Here is a 6000-nt window from a genome sequence, read left to right as displayed (position 1 = left end):
TGATTAGTGCACCCTGGGAAAATAATTCAGCATGATTAAAGGGTATGCCTGTTAATCAAAAGGAAAGAGCCTCCCCACTCTCAACTCCTTCCCCTCTCAAACTCTGAGCATTTCATTACTCCCTTGGCTTTGTTTCTTGGTGGTGGTGGTGGTGATGGTCGTGCCTTTTTTAGACAGCCAAAGCCACAGACCAAAAAAGAAAAAATTGCACAGGAATCAGAGTAGTCCTTTCCCACCACTTGGCAAAGTTCACCTTCTTCCCTTCTCCAATCTAGCTTCACTCCTTCCTGAAAAACATCCGCTTCAACAATAGTGCTGGGGAAGAAATATATTTTGATAAAAATGGGGAATTGGCAGCTGGATATGATATCATCAACACAGTCACATTTCCCAATTGTTCCATCCATAAAGTCCATGTTGGAATGATGGACCCACAGGCTCCTGAGGGAAAGGAGTTCACCATCAATGGGAGTGCTATTGTGTGGAATCAGAGATTTAACCAGGTGGGAAGGGTGATTATTTTCTAGAACTATAAAGTTATGTATCGGTCTAAGACCAAGTTCTGCCTGGCCCTAGTTACAAACAGAAGTGGAGTAAAGCCCATCCTGTTCTGATTTTGTTTAGACATTTTGGAGTAATCTGCACAAATCATGGGGGCGGGGGCCGGGATGGAACCTTTTTAAAAAAGATTTTGATCGGATACCTATCAGAGTTGACATACTGGGCTAAAGTAGCCAAAGATCATAAAGTATATGTTCATACTTCATATTATTTGCGAGGCTGAACTGAGTAAGGAGATGAAAGGAGAAAGTAAGTAAGAAAGAGAAAGAGAAGAAAGAAAAGAAGAATATAACATCTGTGGGACTATTAGAAGATTTTAGTAAATGTGTCGGGGTGTTTACTGTGTTATTATTTAAAATGAATGAAACTAAATATAATAGAAATAAGGAGAAACCATACTTGCCCCAAGGAAGCTTAAAGTCAGTGCCAATCAGAAGATCAGCACAGACTTCAAGGCTGCTTTTGAGCTCCATTTGGGAGCTTCTGAGTGGAAATAATCCTGGTAGGTCATGCTTTTGGTGCCAAATTAGAATACTGCAGAATAGAAGGCCCATTTGCTCCCAGTTGTTGCTTTTTACCTGACCCACATCTGAAGTCATACATGGGCAGATGGGGGCAGATAGACATGGCTTGGGGAAAACATCATAGCATGCCAAATTAGGACCCCTGCTGGCCCTGACTAGGCTCAAAGGCTGGAGGATCACCACCCTGGTCTGTACCCTAATTGCTTTCTTTTTGAATATTATTAGATCCTACCCAAATCCACATGTGTTGAGAGTTGCCATCCTGGACACAACAGGATCGTGCGACAGGGGGAACAGATTTGTTGTTATGATTGTCCACGGTGCTCTGAGGGAATGATTTCAAACTTGACAGGTAAGCAGATACTGCATTATGTAAAGATGGTAGTCTATATCTCTGTAACATAAATTTTCGCAAAGGCGTCATTCACACTATGACTTTGATGTGTGAATGGGTCATCATTGATATAAGACCTTAGAAAGAGTGTTCTCATCCCTTCAGATATAATTCTTTTCATGGAGTCTGTTCATACCTTTACCAATTTGTATTCACTTGTATGGTAAACTACTGTAAATAAATGTTTCCCTAACTGATACTGTGTAGATAGATAGACTAATTTATCTAATTCAATTTTGAATTGCTTCTCAGTGATATAGACTTGGATAAAAATGTCAGTTTAAAAGGCTTTTTGGAAGATGAAGGTCATCAATAGCCGCTGAAAATATAATAGAAATGGCTGATATGTAATGGGAAGCAGTTCCAAAGGGTAAAGGGCAGCAATGGACTGATTCCTAAATTGTATGCAATGGACCTCCTGATGAGATCCTGTCTGCAGAGGTCACCTTCTATAGAGCACAGTAACTGGTTGGTTGTAGAACTAGTGAGACAAACGTTAAAGTCATTTCAACATTGGCATAACATAAACATGATAGCCTTATCTATTATTATTTGAAAAATCTATATACTGCTTCATAGCATTAAGCTATAGACGTGATGTCCAAGAAAAAAGAATAAGACCGCCCCCAAAAAAGTTCTAAAGACAATACTATTTGAACAAACTCTTTAAAAACATGCAATAAAACCATGTGGTCTGTGGCTGTGCAATTAATTAATTAATCATGGCCATGCTCCAAAATGCCAATGTGGTCCCTTCAGATTTCCACCTGCTGAAACAGAGAATTAGCAGTCATGTAGCTGCATTTTGTATTAGCTGCAGATTCCAGGCCAACTTTGGGGGCAATGCAATCCAATCCAAAGGTTACCAGCACATTGTACAAGTGCATGGATGACACAATAGCAAGGCTATCTCAGTCCAGTAACAGCCATAGTTGCCTTAAAGAGACACTGTTACCCATTGAGGCCACTGGGATTTCTGGTGACAGAAATGAATCCAGGAGCACTGCCAGTCAGCAAATTTAGAGATGGGTGCCTTACTCATCCCTCTTTCCTTCTCTCCCTTTGAATATATGTCTCACCAAATCCCATAGACCCAAATTCTGCCCTCTGTCATTGTTGTCAGAGCACCAATGACAGAGCAAGAAGGGCAGGGAGGCTGCCATACATCCAAGAGGAAGCCTTCTGAGGATGAGGCTCTATAATCATGGAGAATCCTATTGATTTTATTCTACTGGAACACCCTCCAAGGGACCAGAGTGCTCAAACTTTATTGACAAAAAACATGTGGAGTACAAACCTGTTGGTCTTCCTGGACCATCCGGTGTTACTATTGTCTTAAAACATTTTGATTATGATATCAGTTCTGAAAGGAAGGGATTCCATTCTTCTTCAAGAAAAATAGGGTCAAACCCAGATTTCATACCACAATATTAAATAGTTGATGCAATTTAATTAAGAGAGTATATATACATTTTTAACTATTGAGACTTATAACTTTCAGATGCAGACCATTGCAACAAGTGCCCTGAGGATCAGCATTCAAACAAGAACCAGGATCACTGCATCCCTAAAGATATAAACTATCTATCGTATGGAGACCCCCTGGGAATAATTTTGGCTTTGTTTGCTCTTTTCCTTTCTTTTATCACCCTTGTAGTAATGTGGATCTTCATTCAACATAAGAATAGTCCCATTGTCAAAGCCAACAACTGGAACATCACATGCACCCTCCTCAATTCCCTCTTATTTTGCTTTTTATGTTGTTTCTTATTCATTGGGCAGCCTGGGAAGGTGAGTTGTCTTCTGCGTCAAACAGTGTTTGGAATCATCTTCTCCCTTGTTGTCTCTTGTGTGTTGGCTAAAACCATCACTGTGGTTCTGGCCTTCATGGCTACCAAGCCAGGCAACAAGATAAGGAAATGGGTAGGGAAGAGATTGGCAGTCTCTGTCATCTTCCTCTGTACTCTGATTCAAACTGGCATCTGTGCAGTGTGGCTGGCAACCTCTCCTCCCTTCCCAGAGTTTGACATGCACTCCCAGACTGGCCAGATCATTGTTCAATGCAATGAAGGATCAATCACCATGTTTTATACTGTCCTGGGTTACATGGGGCTTCTGGCCATCATCAGCTTCACTGTGGCTTTCTTTGCCAGGAAGTTGCCAGATACTTTTAATGAAGCCAAGCTCATTACCTTCAGCATGTTGGTTTTCTGCAGTGTTTGGTTATCCTTTGTCCCCACCTACCTGAGCACCAAAGGGAAATACATGGTGGCTGTGGAGATCTTCTCCGTCTTGGCCTCTAGTGCTGGATTACTGGGTTGTATCTTCCTCCCCAAATTCTACATTATTGTCCTGAGGCCTGAACTGAACACCAGACATCAGCTAGTAATAAAAAAGAATTATGGTATCTGATGGTATCTTACTGATATCCCATTTCTACTCACAATTTACTTCACTTGCCTTTTTTAATTTGCAGTGCAAGGTACTTGCAGCCAAGGGGCAAAATCAGACAGACACAGCAGCTTGGGTTGAACAAAAGGCCACTTTATTAAAACTATAACAAAACCCCTTTTAAAGTGACCTGCAGAGGGAAAACCTAGGTGTGGGAACTGTCTATAAGCAAGCAGCTGGCCATATAGCTCTCGGGCGACCAGCCCCTCCTGGGGCAAGGGCAAGCCCCTCTGCTTACCCCTTACCCTGGCACACCCTGTAGGTGAGCAAGGGGGCCTTCCCACATCACCATCCCCCAGGGCCATACAACTCCAGGTGGATGAGTTACGTTGGCCCCAGAAGCAGCCCATATCCTGCCCTTGGGCAGTAAAGCCTTGACAGACACGCCTCTGGAACCACCAATCACTTCCAAAGGTGCCTAAGGGGGGCACCTAGCTGTCCTTACCTACTTCCCTTCCCGCACCTTACCACCACAAAAGGGGGACAAATCTCTATTTAGTCCCCCTTTACCCCACTGCTGAGAATCACCTCTTCCAGACACCTCTGCAGGTCTCCCAAGAAGATGTCATTCCCTGCATCTGTCAGGTGAACGCCATCGGCCCTATAAAGCGCAACCCTAGAATACTGTATATGTGGGTGAGGAATAGCCAAACCCCATGCTCAAGAAGAGCCAACCGAATCTGCCGGTTAACCTTCCTCCATGCCCAGTCTATCCCCTTTGGGCCCCTCACACCACACCAATCCCTGCATGGATGTCTGACCAAAGCAGACGTACAAAAGGCCAATGTTGCCTTATAAACTGCATGTCTTCACATGCCTGTATACTAAGGGCCCTGCCCTTCAACACACCAAGTTCATTCCCCCCCAGCTGAATGACCATAACATGCAGAACTGCCTGCACTAAACCTTCCTGCAACAATGCAGGTAGGAGCCCATCCCAGCGCATCCTTCGCCTTCCAAGGCACTGCACTGTAGCCCACTGACTGAGGCCTGGCTGTGAGCCCACGTGTAACTTCGTGGCCCTATGGCCTGCCCAGAATACCATGCTGTGGCCACATATTAGGATGCGTGTCTGCTCCTTCCCATCCAGAAACCTGTCAAAATAAATTATAACTCCAATCCCAAAAAAGTGGGTCCCAAACCCCAAGTGGTCCTCTCCTAGACCTTGCAAAGCCCATTTTGTAAGAGCCCAGAACTGATACTTTGTGAGGGGAGACCCCTCTTCATGAATAAACAAATATCTGATCCCCGATTGCCTAGCCCAGCCTTTCCCAACCAGTGTGCCTCCAGATGTTGTTGGACCACAACTCCCATCTTTCCTGACCATTGGCAATGTTGGATGAGGCTGATCAGAGTTGTGGTCCAACAACATCTGGAGGCACACTGGTTGGGAAAGGCTGCCCTAGCCCCTAGAAAAACCTGTAAAGCCCGCACAGGGCAGAGGTTCGGTACAGAGGAAGGGGATAAAATCACAGTCTGGCCCCTGCAGCTCTGATCATTCTTGGACCTCCTTAATTTAATGTAGGCACAAACCCCCTCCATGCTGACATCTGACAGCAGGAGGGCACGCTGGGAAGGGTCTAGCTTGGACCCAGCTACCACCTCTCCTATCTGAAATGCTCCAAAAAACAATGTGAGGGCCACTGCCTGGAACAGCCAGACCTCATAGCTCAATGAACATATTGTTGTTCACTGGCCCCACAAACCCATCAAAAGGTCTGGTGACAAAGGGCAATGGGGATCAGGGGTAGCAGGGTGCTCTCTAGCCCACCCAGCCAACATACTATGGACGCTAAAGTCCCCCGAATGGTCTTGAAAGCCACCAGCTTTGGCCATAAAGGAAAGTCCCACCAGCTTACCTTGAAGTGCTCAGACTGACAGGCCCCTCCTCCTGCCATCCACCAGGAATTCCAGCAGATGACTCACTGGAATAGGCCACTATGGAGCATAGCCCCTGCGGGCCTGGAACTCCTGAAGTGACCTACCTGCTCTCTGATAGCTGGCAAGCATGCTGGGGGCAATGGATAGGCTTATGGCCATCTCCAACTCCATTCTCCAATCTTCCAAATC

Source organism: Rhineura floridana, chromosome 11 (genome assembly GCF_030035675.1).
Source record: "Rhineura floridana isolate rRhiFlo1 chromosome 11, rRhiFlo1.hap2, whole genome shotgun sequence".
Lineage (NCBI taxonomy): Eukaryota > Metazoa > Chordata > Lepidosauria > Squamata > Rhineuridae > Rhineura > Rhineura floridana.
Note: the sequence above shows the minus strand (reverse complement) of the source record.